Source organism: Stegodyphus dumicola, chromosome 8, assembly GCF_044657685.1.
Source record: "Stegodyphus dumicola isolate Sdum_Otavi_A_Nest chromosome 8, ASM4465768v1".
Classification (NCBI taxonomy): Eukaryota; Metazoa; Arthropoda; class Arachnida; order Araneae; family Eresidae; genus Stegodyphus; species Stegodyphus dumicola.
Window position 1 is genome coordinate 32164438 of NC_140775.1, and position 24606 is coordinate 32189043.

Genomic DNA, 24606 nt, shown 5'->3' on the forward strand with positions numbered 1-24606 from the left:
TGAATCTAGTCTTTATTCTCTTTTCGGTTACACGTAAAGTAATAAACCGACCATTAGTATATTGATCACATTGACAACCGTTGGAGCAATGAGCAACATTTTATTGTTGTCCCAGAAATCGCTCGCTGTCGTTCCTTTGGTCGTGACTTTATTCGGATCAGCAGCATCGTAAACGAAAGCCACACTGCCGTAGGAGAGACGATATACGATGAGGGCCAGGATGACCAGTGTTGTCACCAGACATATTAAAATGGTTATGGCGAGAGTCGAACGAAGATTAAAACCAAACATTGTTTTATCCACTAATGATTCCTTTATTATGTGATTTCTTGATGGACTTGTGGATACCATTGAAGAAGATTGAAATGTAAAGGGATCGATAGTCCCGAATAATAGACGAGTAAATTTCGGTACATGAAACATTGGAATAGGTAAAGAAGAAAAAAACAGAGTAGATGAAATAATATCATGATGGAAACGATTCTTGATCGTTCATCAGCTTGGATTCCTTATCAGGAAGAATTTCTAAGAAGTCAATTGTTATTGACGTATCCCAAAAATATTATTTTTACAGCTCAACTCTTAGACGCGCATTTACGATATGTAACGGAACATGTTTATCCCAAATACCCCTCGGCAGAAAAATTCAACGTGGATTCTTTAAATGAGGTGGATTGGGCTCATTCCGTGATTCTGGTGAATCAAGACAGACAATTATTAATCGCTCCTGAACCGGTTAAACAGCTCGTCAACCTTGATCGGCGTTTACGGTATCATGAAGCGGCCGAAACTATATTCCATGGATTTCATTTCTTTCCTAAACTCTTCTATATATTTCAGTTTCGATGGATCGTGTTTCTGGTGTTGGTTGCGTGGTTTCTCGAATGGAGAATAGACATTCAAAAAAAGAAATTCTTTTAAGAATATGGACCCAAATAAGAAGGTTTTTTCCTATGATGGAGTATAAGCATGGATCCAGTCCACAGCACTGACTGACGATTTAAATAGTTAAGTGAAAGTTTATTCTGGTTAAAAAAGGGTAACTTCTTGTCCACATCGAATTGACTATAAAAAAAAAAAAAAAAAAAAAAAAAAAACTTTTTGTTAATTTTTATCATGTCTTTAGACATGATAAAAATTAACTTTACTACCCCTCACCCCTTATTTTGGTTTGAATCAGGTGTCAACATGTTTCTAAAATAAATTTCCAAGAACGATATGACTCATTCTTTTGCTTAGAAATCTAGTTTTAGAAAGTGTGAGACATCATTCACAACAAAAAAGAAAAAGGGGGTAGAGTTAATTTTTATCATGTCTAAAGACATGATAAAAATTAACAAAAAGGTTTTTTTTTTTTTTTTTTTTTTTTTTTTTTTTTTCAGCTCTTAGAAAATTTTTCCAACTGACATTGTCATGTTTTGCTACTAATGGACTTTCGTATTCCTAAGCTTTTTTTTTCATTGGTTATTTTTCTCCTTTTCTAGGTGTTCCGATCATTTCAAAGTCAGGCGTAGATGCAGTTGCATGATTCGCTGCGATCGCCATTAATATACTTGTCACGTATTTACTGACGGCATACATTTGCTGCGTGAAACGATTATACAAAGGATTGGGGACTTTGAGAGGTTCCTTCTTTGACAATTCGTCTTGAATCAAAAACGAAACGCAATGGAGTTCCGTGGATACGTTCGTATCGTCTGCTTGCAGAGTTTCTTGGAATACCGCAAAAGCCCGATTCAAATCGTGATCGGTGACTAGTTTCGTTAAATATGGAGCGATATATTTATCATGAATGACTTTCCCGATCACGCCATTCAACATGTCAAAGATGGAATTAAACGCCATCAATTTTTTTAACTGAATTTCCGAATGGACGCATGTTTTAGCGATACTGTACATTTTTAAAAATCCTTCGTAGCCTTCTGGAATTTCGGTCGTTGAATCTAGAACATGTTTACTCATGGGCAGTTTTTCAATGACTTTCCGTAGATAAGAAACGAGATATTTTTCGCGAGCCGTTTCCAATTCTCGATTCATTTGCTGACCGGGATCTGTGTGTTTATTTTGAAGCTCTAATAATAGAGACACGCCCGACTCTTTAATTCGTTTATGGGTAGGTTCTTCTTCCTCCTTATCCCCCTCTTCATGGTCCATTTCCTTTTCGGATTCTTCATGAGCGCGTTTCATTTTTATTTTGATTATATGTCTCCCTTTCTTTTATTTTGATTTTCTCTCTCTTTCTCTTTAAAAGAAATGACCTTTTTCCAACGCTTTCGTGGGTTCTCCTTTAATATCGGGAAAGACGGCTGGATCTAACGTCGCCGCATATGTTTCTACATAAGGAGCTCGAGCAAACGTGACATGCCACATGCCTTCCTCATTCGGTTTCATCTGAATACCGTTCGATCGAAGAAGGTTTGGAAGGGCTTTCAACAGTAAATGGAAAGGATTGAGAACGACATGGCCTTGATAAATTTCGGGAACGCGTCGATCCTCCTCTGAAAAAAGACATACGGGATATCGATACAGGAGCGTGTAGGCGTTCGCGTGTTGACTTAATTTTCCATCCAGTTCTTGCTCGATCAACTGGCAACGTGTGAGCTGGTTTTGTCGAATAATGGTTTCGTAGCACGTTTTGACATGAAAAATAGGATCTTCGTGGCAGTGACGCGTATGCACCGTAAAGGGAAGGTACTTAAAAACATATTGCATGTAGTCAAAAGGCCACGTTTCTTCGATTTGTAGATGGTGTTTCTTGGATTGGACCACGTAATAATTGAAAAGATAGGATAATTGAGTCGGGTCTAAATTTTCAAATTCGATGAACGCGACCGGCGAATAATCAAACATGTAGAAATAGGCAAACAGTTTCACATGATGGATCGGGGAATCGGGTTCGCTTTTAAAAATATTCGAGCAAGCATTATAGCCCTTATCGTTATTTTTCAAATAATAGGGATGATCGAGTCGCACCCCGATATTCGCATACCTCGGATCACACACACAACTTCCAAATTCTGCATGATAAAAAGTATGTTTTAAAGCCTGACCTGTAAAAGCATCGAAGGAACAGGGCTGCTGGAAGTAACCGGGTTTTTGGAAAGACGCGAGATACTTTTCGGAAAATACGGTAGGATCCCATACGTTGTTTTTTTCTTCTTCCTTCGAAAACGCTAATCGTTCGTGAGCGGTCATTTCTTCACACCCGAAACCTTGCAAAAGCGGCTTGTATCCAAAATCGCAAACACATTTACCTTCTTTCAAAGGATCTTTGTCTAAACTTTCTAATCGGCCGTGAGGTCCGCAAGCAATGTCTACGTCACAATTCCCCCCGCGTTCTTTTTGCGTGACGAGATGAGGATATTTACAAAAACAGGTCGCGAATTTCAATCCTTTTTGATTCACCAGAACCCACTCTCCCGTAGCTGAAGAACAAGTAGCATGGGGAAGGAGTTTGGCAAGACATTCACCCCGAAAACATATTTGATCGTCGTCACAATCGGTTGCGTGAATGCAAGTCGAATAAAGCGTCGTCCGCTGAGGAGGGTGGTAGGAAATGGATTGCCAAGGATGGGTTGTAGTCGTTTGTGACTCGTTTCGAAACAGGTAGATCATGATCAGGTAAAGATAAAAGACGAGAAGAAATATCCAAAGCGTCATCTTCTTTTTTTCAATAGAGGTTCACAACTTTTATTTTATCGCCTCGATCTTCATGCACCAGACCGGCATTATCCCGTTGAGCCCCTATTTGTTCAAAATATTGCAAAAGTTTATATTTGGTTTGTAGATTCTGGATCGATAATAAATACTTTCGAACACTGTAGACCATATCGTTTCGTTGAGCCTTCACCATTTTGACAGGGTCGTCCATTATTTTTTAAATTACTTGTTTACGCCAAACATTTGATTCAGTGCATCCTCCGTGGAGGTTCCTGGAGCCCCCTTAATAACACTTACTTTCCTAGCGTTTGGATCCTCTATTGGGTCTTTAGGAAGTCCTCTTGTGTCCATCGGTAATTCTTTCTGTTCCGTTTTCACCTTTTCCGCGATCGAGGTGGCTATTAACTGAAGGAGGAGAGGTTGATTAAAATTGCGGCAAGGAACGATTTTGTTCAAATATTGACTGTACTGAGGATCAATATTATCTTTTCGGTGTATAATGCTGGAAAGCATATGATCGGTAATCACAAAACTGTTACTCAACAGCGATTTCGATAAACCTCGATGAATAAACATATTATGAGGGGTGAGATAGGGAAGTTGATCCATTTCTTTTTGAGCCATCTTGGCAAAAAATCGGTAACGTCGTTTGGATAATAAATGTCGACGATGGATTTTCCATAAATCCATTTCTAAATGCTTTCTTCTTATTTAAAAATGAGTAACGGGTTTGAAGTAATTGGGAATGCCGATAATTTCGGGACACTTCTCTTCCCCTTCTTCCATCTCTTCGACTACAGGGAGGGAAAGAGGAGTTTCAATATCCAGATCGGTCGAGAACAGAACAGATTCTTTAAATAAGATAAATTCGCGAACTAAACCTCCTATCTTGTACGAATTTTCTCCGAAAGTGTACCGGTTAGAAATTTGAAGGTTTAGAATACCTAGAAAAGAAGTCGTCGTACCAAACATATTTTCAATCGAACACTGAAAAGTATTTTTTAAACCCTCTCCATTAAAGATCCGACTCTTTCGTATACACCACATATTTCTATGAATTTGAAATTTATCTTGGGCTCCTTTACAAGCAGAGCAGAACGCGGGATCGCACCGGTCCATGAAAAAACGACAATTCTCCGCAAATTTGTGTTGCGGATTCTCTTTCATGCTTTCGCCAATTTTAGTTAAAGGAGCACACAGTCGAGTCATGAACGAAGTTCCTGTTTTATTATTCTCCCCCGGTTTCAAATACCAATAACCAGCCACGAGAACATTATAGCAATTTTGTAAACCAATAATGTTTCGGATGTGAACAGTATCTTTTCGAGTTCCTTTGGAAAATTGAACTTTTTGTTGACAATGTGTCTCGTACAGCGGATCGTGATTTAAAACATCTTCCCAGTTGGGACATATTAAGTTGAGAGCACCTTGACGTTCTTTTAATTCGTCGATAGCTTTCTCAAGGATGGGAGAAGAAAGAATATTCTTGATAATCAACGAATAATCCATTCTTACTCAATAGATTTCTTCTTTTCGAACAAAGTAGAATGTAGTATCTTGGTTATTAGACTACTGGCCTTAGGAGATGTTACCTCTTCAGCAGCACAAACTGATTTGAAGCGAAAATGGGATGACTTAAATAGATAAGCGAGAATTCATTCTAGAAAGAATTTTGCAATGTCTTGTTTGGTTGATGAAGTTGAGTGGAAAAAAAAATTTTTGTGAGAGCTGGAAGAAAAATATCTGGAAAGTTTAAAAAAAAAAAAAAAAAAAAAACTTTTTGTTAATTTTTATCATGTCTTTAGACATGATAAAAATTAACACTACCACCCTTTTGTCTCTGAATGATGTCTTACCATTTCTAAAAATAAACTATGACTCATTCTTTTCTTGGAATTTTATTTTTAGAAATGGTGAGTCATGGTGTATTTTAGAAACATGGTGCTGAGACATCATTGAAAACAAAAAAGGGGGGTCATTAATTTTTATCATGTCTAGAAAACATGATAAAAATTAACAAAAAGTTTTTTTTTTTTTTTTTAATGGTTGTAAATTTTCCTGACATATTTTTTCCAGCCAGATTTTCAACCGACCTTTTCCCAATCATCATTTTTTAAAACTGGCTTACTATTGGTTTGTTTAAAAATGACGTCATTGCTTCAAGAACTATATACACATAACTTTCTCGTACTCACTTCTCTATACGGAATGGGGTTCCCAGCTGACATAGCAAAAACCCTATCTCGCTTCATCTACAACTCTCGTTGATGATCTATACAAAATTGGGTAATTTTTTCCACGACTTTATACAGTTCTTGATCACGGGGATCTATCTGCTTGTACGGCTTCACGTGAATTCTTAAATCATAGCGCTCGTCCATATTTTCATTGACGTTATCATCGACCCCAATTAAAAGAATGTCGTAATCGTACAAGACTCTGATATGTTCCGAACATTTTGAAATATTATACTTTCGGCACGACTTTTCACATTGTGTGCGGCCAAATATCCGATACGCATATCGTGCAATATCGTGCAATGAACTGTTGATCACTCGCTCGACATAATCATCCGAACCTTTACTCCACAAAATGATATCGATATTGCAAAGACGTAAAAACTGGATCAGGAAATTGGTTTTGGGTCGAATTTGAAATGTTTCTCCTTCAACGTATCCAAGCGTCTCATCCATATCTAAGACACAGACCACCACCATCTTTCTTTTTTAAAGAAAGAAGAAGATGAGTCGATCCACCACTCATACTATTATTGAACACGTGAAAGAAATTGTTTATTATGCTCCTTCCAAATGTCCTTGGCATTTTGATTATGCCTGTTTTCTCATTTTAAATAATTTCAATCAAAGACGATTCCACTGCCTGTTTACTTCCCACTCGATGCAATGGAGATCTTACAGTGCCAGCAGCTCTTGTGACTTGCCCGAATATTTTTTCGATTTGATCCTTCTTCATCGACAATTGAGTTCGGAGTATGTGTTGCCTTTTGCGACGCATTTCCGAGAACGTTCGGGATATACAATAGGTCTCTTTGAAATGAATCCTGGACTTTATAGTGCTCGCATTCTTCAACCGGAATATTTAGCAGAAACGTTTTACACGTTCATTGTTTTCTTGTGTAGTATTTGTTATCGACTCGGAGGAACGGCCGAGTTATGTTCTTTTGTGTACACGGACCATCATCCCGTGCTCGTGGATATTGGAGCTCTGAATGTGGAAAAGAGAGAACGCATCGGTCATCGAGAATTTTTAAACGAGAAGAAATGGCATCGGTTCTTGAAACGACGAACGACTCGAGACATTATTCGGCACGTGAAACTCATGCATCCGGATTATTTTAAGAAGAAATGTCGCGGTCAATGCATTCTCTCCGAGAAAGTCGTCTTCAACGATGTAACGCATCAACTGATTTGTAAAAGTCGACAACACAGTCTGGCCGAGGTTTTAGATACTTTTCAAGAACTCATGCTCCATGAGCCTATTCGTCAACTCATTCGAACGTGGCTTTCTGCGAGATAAACAAGAAGATGGATTATAAACAACTCGTCCTCGATTTATTGAAACAGAAAAAATATCCCATTTTAGTGGATTATGTAGTTATGGATATTTATTATAAAATGGTTTATAAATCAGACGGGAAAGTAAAACGATTCGACTCCCCATGTTTCGAGTTGAATCAAAGATATTTAGAAGAACCCAATCCGTATAAACTGGAATTTATTACTTCGGATGATAGTAGTAAATTGGTTATTCGACGACAAATCGATCCTAAAGATTTTATTATAAATCAATATCCAAAAAAATGTTTTCGTGTTAAACTGTCCAGCCACCATCTTGCTGAATTTGATATGTTTAAATACAAGATGTTCGAAGAACAAATTTATAATTTCATAATGTACCTGAATAGTAACATTCCTGCCATTCGAGAATTTTTGAACTTAACTCACGACGAAAGTACTCGATATTTACCTCAGTCCATACGACTGTGGGTGTATAACTATGAAACGGCCAAGATTACTCATCAAGCTATGGATCCCGAATATTTTGGACCGCGTTCATCTCTTTTACTGGAAACACGCATGATTCAAGGTTTATTATCACCATGCACTTCTAAATCAGTATTATTGTCTCTTCGAGATGATTATGCTTGGAAGAATCATACCAATAAAGCCATTTTACCGTCTTATATATACGATTACGATCCTTATAATTTACATTATTCGGATCACTGGAAAGCTCTTGTCCCGCTGGCCTTTAACCCGTTAGAAAATCCCATCATTCATTAATATTCCAGTTGCAGCACATACTCATCGTCTTCACTCCCGTCACGAACAAAATTGATGTAACGTTTCGTTTGAGGATCCTTGTAGCGACAGACTTGGCGAATACCCCGACAAATAGATCCCGGCAAATTTAAATCTCGATCCATTCCTCGAGTCGGTTTTAGAATCAGACCTGATTCGTTTGTCTCAAAGGCTTTTATAAACTTTTGATCGTAGCCAACACGAGCTTTGAGTTTGGACTTTCTCTTTCTCCCTCTTTTTTTGGGTAGAGGAGCCAAGTAATGCCGAATGGGTATATCTATACTCGAAGAGCGACTTCGGGATCGATTTCGGACTCTTGTTGGACTTGGAGATCGACTTCGGACTCTTGTTGGACTTTGAGATCTTGTTCGGACTCTTGTTGGACTTTGAGATCGTGTTCGGACTCTCGTTGGACTTTGAGATCGACTTCTCGATCGACTTCTAGAACGTTGACGTTGAGATCGACGCCGCATATTTGGATTTATTTCTACTTTATTACGGTTTAAGAAACGTTTTACATAGTCTTGGACTAGTATCATAGTAAGCGTGATCGTATAAATCAAACACATCTAAATGAGCCAAGGCATGTAAAGTAAAAATGAATAATAATTGCCATGTCGTTTCATTACGATAAAATCGAGTTTGATCTACATTGACCTGATTAGCATAATATGTGTTCATATTGATCGTACCCCTGTTTTGATCTACCAGCATCTTGTTCGAAGTGGAATAGTTTAAGCAGTAATTGCGATGAATTTTAATAAACTCGAAAAGATTAAAAATAACGTAGACGGGAATTTTTCCTTCCTCGGTTTCGGTTTCATTAATATATAACTGAATAATCTCTTTGGGTCCTCCTGGCTCTTCACAATAATACATGGACATTTCGTAACGGTCCAATCGACGAATTGGATTTTCCAAGATACGATTGAGAATCGAGACCCATCGTTCAAATATGAAATGGAATTTTTTAAAATCGATCGTGGCCCAATCATCCATGATTTTAAAGCATGCCGTACAAGCATCTCGCCAAGTATTAATTTTAGACTGAAGAGCCGTTCGACGACAAGATCGACGTTCTTCGTGTTGATCAACTCGTCTTTCCATATCCTTATCCTTTGTTTTTTGTCCAAAGAAAAAAGATGGCTGAAATATATATATTCTTGATGATGTTTGGTCTCTTTCTATTTTTCTTTCCTACTTCTGTTATGGAATCGGATTCCATCCCCATGAACGAATCGATACCGCTTAAAGATTGCCGACGAGAAAAAGTCTGGTGTATGGATGCATGTGATTTTCTTTGCACAAACGGGGAAGAAATGCAATGTGTTCGAGGACTCTGTATGCCCAAACTGAACCCTTACCCGTGTCAAACTGAAAAGGGGGGAATGATTATTCTTACGGAAAAAAATGGATTTTATCAGTGGTCGTGTTACTGCACGGATCCAGCTTTTTACAATGGACCAGATTGTGGAGAATTGGCGAAAGATGTTTGTCAAAATGGTACATTTATCTATAGGGGGTTCAATCAGCACGAATGCATGTGTCAATTTCCACAAGTAAAGGCTATAATTCAAGGAAAACCTCAATGTGTACATAGGAATATAGCTCGGTTTTATAGGGAACCATAATGAACTGTTAGGATCAAGTCAATTAAGTTGGGTGAAAAAAAAAAAAAATTTTGGTTAATTTTTATCATGTCTTTAGACATGATAAAAATTAACTCTACCTCCCCTTTTTTGTTTCGATCAGGTCTCAACATGTTTCAAGAACAGATTTCCAAGAAAGGTATAATCAATCTTTTCTCACAAATCTATTTTTAGAAAAGGTGAGACATTATTCCCAGACAATTTTTTTAGTTTATTCATTCAACAAAACATTTCAAAATTCTTTCTAGAATAAACTCTCTCTTATCTATTTAAGTAATCTGACTTTTGCTTCAAAATCGCCTGTGCTGTTGAAGGAGGTAACATCTTCCAAATTGGCTTACATATGCATTATGACAAAGACTTCAGTAAAGGTAGGAAATCTTTTGCTTTTTACCTATTTTTCATTTTGTTTGAAAGAAATTTTCTCTGACCAACTCCTTTCATGGATTATTCTTTCATAACTCTGATTCTCTGACATATTTCTTCACTCCCATTTTTTTTAACTCTATCTAAACATTTCGACTCAATCTATAAACGTTAACAGTTACTATATTTTTAAAAAATAAGCTGTTACGTTTTTGATTCCATCTCTTTTTTTGCTTCTTCTAGCATATGTTTACGATAACCTACAATTTTCATAGAACGTTTAATGATAGTATAGGAAGGATTAAAAGGTCGATACGGAAAATATTTTCGAAAGAATCGTTTTAACTTTCTTGAACAACTATCTAATCTTCGAGGGAAAAGTGGGCCGGCAATAACCCAAGCCAGAAATTCATACAAAAACCGATTACGTTGATCCCATATATTGGACGATACCAATTTTTTTTGTGCATAATGCCGTCGAAGATCTATTTCGTTCAGAATTTTTAAAATTTCTTTTGCTTTTAAATCAGTTTCAAGAATGATGAGAATAAATAATGCCATTTCTTCATATTCATAGCACTTTATAACTATTTCTTTCAGTTTCTTTAGGTCATCTAATGTAAGAAGAGGGCCTCGACACCTTTTAATATTAGTTTGCTTCGGACGCTCCCATTTAACACTTAATAAACGATATAAAAACCATAGTTTATTCTTCACTTGATTACGCGATTTCTTTTTTTCCTCAGTCAGATACTCTTCATATTTCTGTAGTGCTCTCTTATAATGATATTTTATACCATCACCATGTTTTCGATACCAGTCATAGAATTCATTAAAATAAAATTCATAATTAGTTCGTGTTGCTTCCGAAATATTCATCCGTTTAATATTTTGACATTCCTCCATTGACGGACATGGTATGAATACTGTATTGTCATGCTTGTGTCTATGTTTAGGAAGAGAGTTTTCCCAACATTTCCATCGTCTCATTCGTTGGTATTCCCTCTCTTTGAATCGAACGTTTGGATCTCTTCTCCTCTCTCGTAATCTCCATCGATTTGCTTCTTTTACTCTTTCCAATGACCAATAATGTTTCATATAGGCCTTTTTCTTCCTTTTCCTTTCAGATAAAATTGTAGATTCCTCATTATTCATCTTGATTCAATCCCTTCATATTAATTATTATATATGTTATTTTTGATTCCGTCTTATATTTTTTTAATCTAATCCTTTTTTGGTATCTAAAAATTAAATTGATTAAAAAATATAGGGGTTCTATAAACCTTTTAAATATCCTTTAACCGTAAAATACAAAGCATAATAAAGTTCTAACCCCTCTATTATTACCCCATTTCTCGAACAAGGCACCTTGATCAAATAATGGGGTTATGATAGAAGGGTTAGAACTTTAGTTATTTTTGTTATTTTACAAAAATTTAAGAAAAAGGTTTATACTAGAAGGTTTCAAAATTTTATTAATGATATTAAATTATTATTAATGATTTTTTGAATGGGTGCCAGGATCTGACGCTATTGATAAAGAAATAACTTAATCCATAATATATATGTCTGAAAAACAAATACCATGAAGGGGGAACATAGTTTTCCTAATGTTTATCTTGCTGTGTTTTATAAATCATGTAGATGGTCAGACAAATCACTAATGTAATGACAAATAAACAGTAAAGCTGAATAGTATGAATAAAAGGCATAAATGTCTTATAATTAGATCCAAAAACGGATCGGAGAAATGATTCATAACTCATTTTATCTTGTTCATTCCTTTCTCTCTATTTACATACAAGTTCTATCAATATCCTTAATGGATCCAAGATTCTACTTCAACTATAAAATTGACTCATCGTAAGATTTTTTTACTTGCAGATACTCGAGGCAGTTTGGTCTGTTTATTAGAATTCCAAATACATTTCCCGCATCTGTTCTAACCAATGGATTCTGGATTTACAACGAGCGGTTTTTATCAGAAGCATAAAAGACTTTCCCATCTATTCTCTAGCCATGGATTTTAGATTTTATTAGACCCCTTAGCGAATGTCAGTTCGGATACTACGCCAACTATAAAATCGGCTCATCGTAAGCTTTTCCACTTGCGGATACTTTCTCAGATGTCTATTTTCTTCTTTTTTTAATCCGACCCTCTCAAAAACAAAGGATAATGAATATTCATAAATACGCTACACTTTACAGCCAATTTCATGGCTTGCATTTAGGAGGATTCAATGTGATTCAAGATACGATTTTTTTCCCTTAGCCCATATGCGGCTTCAACCTTCTGTGATTCGAAAACTCGCTCATTTCGATAAAGTCGTCCCGAGTCAGAAACCACTCGTTCTCGCCCTAGCCGCCTATTGTAAAATGTCGGACTTGTCGTGTACCGTTTTTCTTCAACGCAATGCATCATGGATCCTTCATTAGAAAACGAACGGGTCATTTTCCCCACGATCCCGAATTCATCGGAATCCTCCCACAATCTTTTCAAACTTTTCGCCACACCATTTTTTGTGAAAGATCCTAAAACGATCGAACGGTATTTACAAAATCCCGTGTTCGAAAACGTGTACCGCTCCCAAAATAATCATACAATTCTATATTTAGACGAATGGGATATACCGTGTCCAGGAGGACATTACTTTGATGATGATAACGGGCCCAGATTACATTTACCAGAAGATGACGGAGGGAAAAGGTATCGTCTTTGTTTTTTGTCCAACCAGGTCCATCACGAGAACGACCTCGTCCATAATTTCATCAACGAATGGAAAGATCGACCGGACGTTTATTACGATCCTCTGAAAACGCGAACGGCTTTTCCGTCTTCCTTTATTGAATTTTTACCGTCCGTGAATCCTGAGAAACCCATCCCGTTTCCCATTGAGTACAATAAGAGTACGGCGCTCATTCAAAAACAATGGACGTATCAGCACCATCCTCAATATATTGTCCAAGATATTTTGAATACGTACGATCAGAGAAATTCGCTTGAGAAGGTCGGACTCTTGATCGAATACCCGTTTCAAATCGGGTTCGAAAATGCTACTCGATCGAATCCTAACGGGAAATGCATTGGACTCGTCGTCAACGGTTCTGAACCGGAAACGATTTTATATGTTCGATCACCGTATCAGCGGTACATGGAATATCAAGCCATCCCCACGACCGTGCACTGGATTCCTATTCTTTACGAACCAGAAACCACGTATCCACTTCAACCGGTCGTACTCTGTTCGACGATCATCGGGTTTGAATACAAAAAGGCTTTCTTATGTTTAAGTTATGTCATGCTCGAATCTCATCCGAAACAACCTGCTAATAGAAACACAGCGTGTCTGTTCCATCCCGTCACAGATGTGAGCGAATTGACGTTTCTCGAGAGTTACGAATACGATTGTCAGCATGCGCTTCACCGAGTTCGATATGCTTCCATTCCTCATGATTTATGGTGTCTGACCAAAATCGAAGAAGAAAAACCAGTTCCACTTGCTAAACCCTATGCTCATCTACCTTACCTGGTTCAATCATGGCTGGAATTTTATCATCAGAATCGTTCCACGGATCCAGAAATCAGGTACGGGCAATCTGAAACTCTTTCAATTGGCTCTAACTTTGGCTCGACATAAAATATGCTTTTCGGCCGAAACGGTCGAAACCGAAGAAGAAGAAGGTATCATTGTACCAAGAAATTCATCGTCCCCGATCGTCATTCGCCTAAGTCAGGAAGCTCGAAAATTTCTCGATATTGTCCGGTTAAGAATTGAATTTATGGAACGACCAGTTTCCTCTCCATGTGTTCTGTTGTAAAGAGAAAAAAAAACGAAACAAATATCTGTAGATTGAGAAATGGTGATTCCCTTAGCTCAGCTAGGAACTCAACTCACAAGAAGTGCGAAAGTTATCCACTGATATACACAATTCTTGAAACGATGACGTCATCTTGAAATGTCTTGTGAATCGAGTCGGCTGGAAAAAATTTCTGAGAGCTTAAAAAAAAAAAAAAAAAAAAAAAAAAAAAAACTTTTTGTTAATTTTTATCATGTCTTTAAGACATGATAAAAATTAACTCTCTCTTCTTTTTGGCTGGGAAGGATGTCTCACCGTTTCGAAAAACAAACCGTGACTCATTCTTGCAATGATTGCCATGAGAAAGGATGAGTTATGGTTTGTTTTTTCAAACGGTGAGACATCCTTCCCAGACAAAAAGAAGAGAGAGTTAATTTTTATCATGTCTTAAGACATGATAAAAATTAACAAATTTTTTTTTTTTTTTTTTTTTTTTTTTTTAAATATCTACAGAAATTTTTCTGGGCTCTCAGAAATTTTTCCTAGCCGACTCGATTGGCAAGACATCTCAAAATTCTTTCTAGAATAGGCTCTCGCTTATCTATTTAAACATTTCAAGTTTTACTTCAGATCGCTCAGGAGGGTTGAAGAAGAAGCATTTCGTAACTTGGAGATCATACTGTATTCTTTTCCATTTCGGAATTGGTCAAGATTCGATTAGGAGCAGCAATCAAGTAATCATACATCTGATTACATCGTAGCAAATAATCGACCGTGATCCAATTGAGTTGAATATTCACAATCAACACTAAAAAATAGAGTATTTCAACGCGAGTTATTTCGTACGTCATATCTCCCCGTTGAGCGAACTGGTCGGCTATGATCTATTTCCGTAATGATAGTAAAAAAGTTCAGTGGATCCACGACCAATTCTGTATTCCATTGAATTGTAAATGGAAGTACGAGGTTTTGTTCACTCAAAAAATAGAAATAGCCGTATTTCTCTTTTTCTCGAAACAGCGTTTGAATATAGTCTCGCACCGCTTCCCGTACTTCTGGATCGCGCACCAGTTCGAGCGTGACGAGGCTCGTGAAGGGCGGAAATTTATGAAATTTGATATATTGAGGTACCACGGTATTCAGTCGAGGACGATATTTATGATGAAGAAGGTGATCAATAGGAGTCTTTAAGGATTGAAGTGTAACGATATCCATCTTTTCTTATACGAATTTCCAAATAATAAGGCCGATGATGACAAGAACGATTCCCAACAAGATTGGTTTTAGGTACGGTATATTACCCAAAAAATCTAAAATACCACTCGTGATGGAACCCGTCACGTCTTGACTGAAATGCGTTAAAGCTTCTCCGATCGTGGGTCGACGGCATTTCAATTCTTGCGTCGGTGTACAATCGTGATATTGACAATCACATAATCGACAACACGTATCCTCTTTCTCGTTGTCGTACCCTTCACACGCATTCCATTGCTGAATAGGAAATCCCGTGCACGATTCGATCCCGTGAACAGGTTCGGGTTGACAACAACTCAATTCTTTAAGTTTACAAACCATGTCCCCTCCGTTGTAGAGAAAACAGCCCGAATTGTCCCGAATGTATTGGTTGACATATTGAGAACCGAGCGCGACGGCCGTCACCCCTCCTGCGGTCAGAAGAGCTTTCTTACTAAACACTTTATCAAAAGCTTTTTGAAGGGGTTTATTCTTCGCGACGACTTTAGCGACCTCCCCTGCTCGTTTGACAGGAATGTCGAATTGTTTAAATTGTTTAGCGACTTTGCCTCCAGACTTGTTAAAAAATCGCATGTCTCTTGACCCTTGCCGGATTTTCAGAAACCAAGACAATGAACGAATCCAATTGTATTTTTAGTAATCGAAAAATTCCTTGTGGGTCGGACAATATTTCGGCGTTTCGGAATATTCTCTGCCTGAACCATCTTCGAAATCCTTATGGATTACAAATTTATTATCATCGAATGGAATCGGAATCGCATACCAAAGTCGTTGGACCTTTCCTGATTGTGAAGGAAAATTTCTCGTTTCCGAAAAATACTGTCATTTTACCGACGCGCGAGTTCCTGGATAAACATTTCCGACCCGATTTACACGACGTCCAGTTGGACGATCTCACATTTAAACTCAACCCGTGCATCGAGCACTATATCAACCACCTGTATTCTCAAGACCCGACCGACTTGAAACGCAATAACGCCATGGATGTGTTTGATCGGCGTTTCCATTACGAACTGCTACGGAATTTAAGTGTTGGCAACACGGACGAAATTGGTTTAGGCGTGAACAATACCACGAAGATGCAAGAAGAAATGATGGTTCATTTCAAGAGCACGCTTCAGCAACGTCTTTGCGGTTTATACCACTATATTAATAATTCAAATGTAGCGACGCTCTTCGACAAGATAAAGGTATGCGACATGGCGAATGGAGGTCTCTTTGTCGACCCTAAAACGGAATTCTCTCCTTTTTACAATTTCCTGCTGGCGCATTGTTTATTCGATTTTCATAAATTACCCAATTTAGACCTCGTTCCCGAAACCGTCATTTCGAATGTCGCGTACAAGAAAGGGGTTGGGTTTTATACGTTAGAAGATATTTGTCACCCTGAACCGATTGTTGTGATGGGAGAAGAAACAGGATCTTCGTATCTCTATCAATCCAAATGCATCACGTATCCCAAAGAAACGGCTTTAAATAAACAATTGACGAGAAAGGATCGCGTACACGTAATAGTCATCGTTATATTCCAGTTTGAGCAGCATGGCTTTTGTATTTTTTTTTCCGTTCTCAAGGCGAAACACTCGTATGATATGAACAAGAGCTCGCTGGCGATCCGTTTATATAGACTCCTCAGAGAGAGAGAGAGGGGGGGAGAGGGGAGGAGGAACAAGGTTGATGAATTCTAAAATAAAAAAAAAATGATAACCGAAATGAGTGTTTGTGAAGGTCATAGAGAGATGATTATAAAGTTGTTTTATTTTTTATTTCCTCAAAAGAAAAAACCAAAAGGGTCCCATTCCATACAACATAACCTTTGAGAAGGTGACGGGGTCATGTGTCTACAAAGTTGATAAAATCTAGAATAAAAAAAAGCTTTCATCACGTAGCTCTCGAGAAGAAAATGACAGGGGTCTCTAGGAGAAGGTCATAGGTAGTATACAAAGGATGGTTGTTTTTTTTTCTTTCGTTCCTCTCAATCCCATGACCTTTGAGAAGGTGACGGGGTGTCCTTTAGGAAAAAAATAGAAGGTCATATATATATATATATATATATATATAGAGAGAGATAGACAAAGTTGATTTTTTTTTCTAGAAGTCAACCGTCACGTAGCCCATCACGTGGTCTTCTCGTATATATAGAGAGGCGAGTGGAAGACAGACTCTATTTCCCAGAGAGAGAGACTGCTGTGCGTATCCATATTTCTACTCAAGATGATGATCCGCATCTTATATAATGAGATTGTGAGCATTCGCTGTTATGTGGATGACGGAAGATTGTTTTGGAACGCTACGGACATTTTGCCTCTGATTCATACTTCCAGTAAAAGAACCTGGGACATTCTCTCCGTGTTTTTCGACGAACACCACGTCTTCAGGAAAATAAAAGATCTTGAGAGTCTCGGCAGTTCTCAAGAGGGATATGTCCTCTCCAGCGAAGAAATGTTACATCTGGCCGAAAATAATCCGAAAAATAATCAGCTTCTGGCCTGGATGTATAGCATTTTAACTCAGCCGCTGGTTCGAGTTGTACCCAATCAACCCGTTTACCGACTGGTCTATCCGGGGGAGAAATTTCCCTTCATCACCCTCTTTAATCTGGGAGTGCGCTACATACCGCCTCATCCAGGAATGACGGATTCTTCTACTTACCCTAAACAATATGCCAGCGCTTATTGCCAGACAGACCCCCGTCAAGAAAAGGTCGTCGAGACTCAAACGGATCCTCTGGTGGTCTCTTTAAATGTCACTAAAGTCATCACCTTCTAAAAAAACAACCACCACCAGCCAAAAAAAATTTGCTCCTCCTCCAAATTTTTTTTATCTTCTCGAAAGAAAAAAAAAGTAACTTTTCCATCTAGCCTCTTTCTTTCAATCCCTCTTAAGAGAGAGAGGGAGGAGAAAAGAAAGAGAGTTCTGAGGAGGCAAAAGAAATGGGTCTGGAAGGAAACGGGTGCATTGCGAGAAAAAGAGGGTCCTCTTTTCTTTTCTCGAAATGCACTCTTTTCCTTCCAGACCCATTTTTTTTATCACTTCTTCAAACCAATCTTGGAAAGGGGGGATACAATAAATTGTGCGTAAAGTCCATTTCGATCAAGACTGGATTTTGTTTTTGAAAAGAAAACATAATGTTATATATAGATAGCTAAATCTTTATCATGATATTCTTTAAGAATTTCTTAGCCATTTGTCAAAGAAGGGGACTATAATAGAAGAATTTATGAATTTGGGAACATGTCACCCATGGCAAATCTAAAATCTTGGAAGTAGATACTGGAAAGCCCCGCTCTGATTATAATTCTGAGTTCTAGCATGGGACATTTTTAGATCAATAAGCTAAACTATTTTTCTAGTCTCATATTCTCTCGTGACTAGGGTTTCAGATTTGGGTAGAGAGAGACACTGTTCTGAACAGAAACATGGAATGCTTTTAGCTTTTATAGAAAAGTGAAGAGTTGAAAGTGAAAGTCGAAAAACGAAATGGGATCGGCTAGGAAAAATTTCTTAGAGCTCAGAAAAAAATTTTAAGATGTAAAAAAAAAAAAAACTTTTTGTTAATTTTTATCATGTCTTCTAGACATGATAAAAATTAACTCACCCCCCCCTTTTGTCTGGGAATGTTGTCTCCCACTTTCTGAAAATAGACCATGACTCATCCTTTTAAAGAATAGAATTCCAAGAAAAGACTGGGTTCTGGTCTATTTTTAGAAACGGTGAGACAACATACCCAGACAAAAGGGGGATGAGTTAATTTTTATCATGTCTAGAAGACATGATAAAAATTAACAAAAAGTTTTTTTTTCCAGCCAATCTCATTTCGTTATCATTTTTTTTATTTTAGAATTCATCAACCTTGTTCCTCCCTCTCTCTCTCCCTCTCTCTCTGAGGAGTCTATATAAACGGATCGCCAGCGAGCTCTTGTTCATATCAGACGAGTGTTTCGCCTTGAGAACGGAAAAAAAATACAAAAGCCATGCTGCTCAAACTGGAATATAACGATGACTATTACGTGCACGCGTATGTGGATCTAGGATTCCTGTACTGGAATGCCAAAGATATCTTGACTCTCTTGCCTACGAACGTCTCGCATACGACGAGTGTTCTCCAAGTCTTTTTTCCTAATCGACACCATTTTCTTCGACTAGGCGATTTGGACAACTACTCCAAAGCATGGGGTCAACCGAACCAGATTGTCCTCACTTCGAATGAAGCGGCCTTCGTCGCTTCGAAATCTCTGCATAACAAGTCGCTCTTCCCTTGGATATGTAAAATATTCATGAGACCTCTGACGAAAATTGAGGAGGACGGGGAACGTATATCACCCTCCGAGAGACTGTGCAAGAAAGAAAAAAGAGTCCTCTCTTTTTCATCACTCAATTCGGGATCCATCATCTCCCCAAAATCATCCAGAGACATCAAGCCTTCGTTGAAAAGTATCAGAAAGAGGATGATGGTGATGATGATGATGATGATGCGATATGGTCTCCAGTCGCTTAAAGAAGGGGAAACGTTCTCCGCTTTCCCTATTCCATAGACTGGAGAGTTGAATCAGGAGACCAAAAAAATGGGTCTTGGAAGGAATGAGTGCATTTCAAAATGCATTCGATTCCTTCCGAGACCCATTTTTTTGGGCCACTCTCTCCTCCAATATTGGGAAAGAGAGAGAAAAGAAATTTATCATCTCCTGTCCACCCAAAAAGAAACTATGTATTTTTGTTTTTCTGGATGCGGCCGAATTTGTAGAGGAATCGTCCAGAAACCGGCCCTCAAGCCCATTTTCAGACTATTTCTATACATATTCGGTCATCAAGATGGTCCGGGGACGACTTTGTTTGGACATCATCTCTATATAGATGGTAAAATTTGTATAGCCATTTCTAAAGAATCTCAGAGAAAACTAAAAGCGAGATTGCAAAAAAAGAAATAGCCTCCAGTGAACACAATTCCAACAACAGTGGATAGGAAAAGTGAAGAGTTGAAAGTGAAAGTCGAAAAACGAAATGGGATCGGCTAGGAAAAATTTCTCAGAGCTCAGAAAAAAATTCTGTGATGTTAAAAAAAAAAAAAAAAAAAAACAACTTTTTGTTAATTTTTATCATGTCTTCTAGACATGATAAAAATTAACTCACCCCCCCTTTTGTCTGGGAATGTTGTCTCCCACTTTCTAAAAATAGACCATGACTCATCCTTTTAAAGAATAGAATTCAAAGAAAAGAGAGGACGACTTTGTCCGGAGACGACTCTGTCCGGGGACGACTCTGTTTGGACTCAACCATAACGTCATTTTAATATAGTGGAATGTGTGTAGAAGTAGTCGGAAAAAGGACTCGAACGCCCGTTTTCAGTATATTCCAATACAAAATTGATTGTCCACAACATAAAAAAAGACATCATTTTTTTCTTGGATGGAGCTCCATTTGTATTAGAATATACTGAAAACCGACTCGAACGCCCGTTTTCAGTATACTCCAATACAAAATTGGCTGTCCACAACATACAAAAAAGACATCATTTTTTTCTTGGTTGGAGCTCCATTTGTACTGAAATATACTGAAAACCAACGTGAATGCCCGTTTTCAGTATATTCCAATACAAAATTGGCTGTCCACAAAATAAAAAAAAGACATCATTTCTTTCTTGGATCGAGCTCCATTTGTATTGAAATATACTGAAAACCGACGTGAACGCCCGTTTTCAGTATATTCCAATACAAAATTGGCAGTCCACAAAATAAAAAAAAAGACATCCTTTTTTTCTTGGATCGAGCTCCATTTGTATTGGAATATACTGAAAACCGATGTGAACGCCCGTTTTCAGTATATTCCAATACAAAATTGGCAATCCACAAAATAAAAAAAAGACATCATTTTTTTCTTGGATCGAGCTCCACTTGTATTGGAATATACTGAAACCGACGTGAACACCCGTTTTCAGTATATTCCAATACAAATAGGGCAGTCCACAAAATAAAAAAAAGACATCATTTCTTTCTTGGATCGAGCTCCATTTGTATTGAAATATACTGAAAACCGACGTGAACGCCCGTTTTTAGTATATTCCAATACAAAATTGGCTGTCCACAACATAAAAAAAAGACATCATTTTTTTCTTGGTATTGAAATATACTGAAAACCATTTGTATTGAAATTGAAGCTCCATTTGTATTGAAATATACTGAAAACCAATGTGAACGCCCGTTTTCAGTATATTCCAATACAAAATTGGCTGTCCACAAAATAAAAAAAAGACATCATTTCTTTTTTGGATCGAGCTCCATTTGTATTGAAATATACTGAAAACCGACGTGAACGCCCGTTTTCAGTATATTCCAATACAAAATTGGCTGTCCACAACATAAAAAAAAGACATCATTTTTTTCTTGGATCGAGCTCCACTTGTATTGTAATATACTGAAAACCAACGTGAACACCCGTTTTCAGTATATTCCAATACAAAATTGGCAATCCACAAAATAAAAAAAAGACATCATTTCTTTCTTGGATCGAGCTCTATTTGTATTGAAATATACTGAAAACCGACTCAAACACCCGTTTTCAGTATATTCCAATACAAATTGGCAGTCCACAAAATAAAAAAAAAGACATCATTTCTTTCTTGGATCGAGCTCTATTTGTATTGAAATATACTGAAAACCGACTCAAACACCCGTTTTCAGTATATTCCAATACAAATTGGCAGTCCACAAAATAAAAAAAAGACATCATTTCTTTCTTGGATCGAGCTCTATTTGTATTGAAATATACTGAAAACCGACTCAAACACCCGTTTTCAGTATATTCCAATACAAATTGGCAGACCACAAAATAAAAAAAAAAGACATCATTTCTTTCTTGGATCGAGCTCTATTTGTATTGAAATATACTGAAAACCGACTCAAACACCCGTTTTCAGTATATTCCAATACAAATTGGCAGTCCACAAAATAAAAAAAAAGACATCATTTCTTTCTTGGATCGAGCTCTATTTGTATTGAAATATACTGAAAACCGACTCAAACACCCGTTTTCAGTATATTCCAATACAAATTGGCAGTCCACAAAATAAAAAAAAGACATAATTTCTTTCTTGGATCGAGCTCCATTTGTATAGAAATAGCCTAGAAATCAGTTCGAACGCCCGTTTTCAGTATATTGTAATACAAATGAAATGACATGAAAAATGCAAAAAGAGGAAAATTAGCCTACCTTCACGGAAATTCTATTCCAAAAGGGAAAACTTGTATCCAGGTGGGCCCACAGCACGGCCGGAACTCAAGCGAAACTCGATTCTTAAAAAACAGTAAAGTTTTATTCTATTCCAAAAGGGGAAAACTTGTATCCAGGTGGGCCCACAGCACGGCCGGAACTCAAGCGAAACTCGATAGGTTGAAATCGATCCATTAAATAACATTCTTAAAAAACAGTAAAGTTTTATTATATTCCAAAAGGGAAAAACTTGTATCCAGGTGGGCCCACAGCACGGCCGGAACTCAAGCGAAACTCGATAGGTTGAAATCGATCCATTAAATAACATTCTTAAAAAAAAAGTAAAGTTTTATTCACATCGAGTCGGCTGGGAAAAGTTTCTGAAAAATAAATTACCCCCCTTTTTAGTCTGAAAATTTGAAAATTGATGTCTTCAATTTTTGAAAAATTGAAGACATCAATTTTCAGACTAAAAGGGGGGTATTTTTTTTTTTTTTTTTTTTTTTCAGCTAGAGAAAATTTTTCTCCGGCTCTCAGAAATTTTTCCGCACTCGACTGGATGAATAAAACATCCCCGTTTCTTTAAGAATGGGATCACTGTTAACTATTTCAGCATTCGACGTTTCGCGTCCAGTAATAACTGCCGGGTGTTCAAGAATGCAGATGCACCTACTAGATTTTCTACACAGAAGCTTGACTGGATGGAGAGTGGATGATTTTTTCCAAGATCCTCGACTTTGGACCGTCAAGAGGTAAAGGATCTTTTTGTTTTTTTTCTTTTAAGAAAATTTATGGTTAGATTCATTTCTTTTTGAATGGACCTAGAAAAATAGGACAAAGTTCTTTTCCAAGATTGGATGAGAGAGGGACCCAAAAAAATGGGTCTCGGAAGGAATCGAATGCATTTGCACTCATTCCTTCCAAGACCCATTTTTTTTTGGTCTCCTGATTCGTCTCTCTCTCTCTCTTCTTAGTCCATTTCCATAAATATAGGGAAAGCGGAGAACCTTTCCCTACTTATTTCTAAAAATCTTTTCTTTATTTTTTTTCTCCTGAGTTTATGTATATATCAATTCAAATACTTTTGAGAACGGTCGTCCCAATTCTCTGTCGTCTTTTCGGTTTCATTGTCCCAACATTCAGTGGACATAGTCTCAGTAGATTTTGGAGCATGAGTCGTCTGTTCATTGTCCCAACATTCAGTGGACATAGTCTCAGTAGATTTTGGAGCATGTCGTCTGTTCATTGTCCCAACATTCAGTGGACATAGTCTCAGTAGATTTTGGAGCATGAGTCGTCTGTTCATTGTCCCAACACTCAGTGGACATAGTCTTAGTGGATTTTGGAGCATGAGTCGTCCGTTCATCGTCCCAACACTCAGTGGATTTTGTCTTTGGATCCTCTGAAGATATTTTGGGGGTCTCATGAGATTCTTTGGAAGGTTCGTCCCAACAGGCTGCTGGATCGTAATGGGGAATATTTTCAGGTATGTCTCCCCAACCCTCCGTCTTCCTCGAGTTATTGGAGGAAGTTGACGACAAAGAAGAGCCCATCGAGTTTAAAGGCGTATGCTCATCCGGATGTTCCATCACTTGGAAACAGGACAGATTATCCCATTTCTGGATGAGGTTATCGTACGCTTTTGGGGACGGATCCTTCTCTAACTGATCGTAGGCCTTATCAAAAGCTTGCAGAGGATTGTCTGCTTCCTCCTGAATCCTCTCCTCTTTCTCCGTTCCGTCTGGATAGACGTGATTGATATGAAAATCTCCTTCCGTAATATGCCATCGATAGTTGCGCACTTTGTTTTCGGCACAATGGAAATATTTCCTCCTTTGATGATGTCGGGCACATTTTTCCCGATACTTCCAAATGATTCCATCTGGCACATAAATTTCCGTCACGGGTTTTTGATAATCCAAGGCTTTAGCAAAGAATTTAGCTTTCTGACATCCCACCACATAAATCGTGGAGAAGCTGTGAGTGAGCGATTGGAGAATGCGTCCTAAATGGTTGTAGGGAATATGACCCTCGTTCCAACGAAGTCCGTGCCGGTTTCTCGTCAGCCAGGCATTCGTCTTTTGGTTTTTTTCACTCAGTTGGTGGAAGGGGTGAGGAGGAGCAAACGTCAACGATCCCACGGTCAAAAAATCTTTTGTCGCATAGCCCAATTCTTTTAAAACGTAGGTAAATTCACCCTTCTTGTGGTTGTAGGACTGGAAACCCTCTAGATCGAGCACGATAAAGTTTTCTGAACACGCCATGGCGATGAATACGGTGATGTCTTCCACAAACAGGAGCAAAAAAAGAATCGAAAAGGTATATATGTATAACAGGGAAGATCTAGAAAG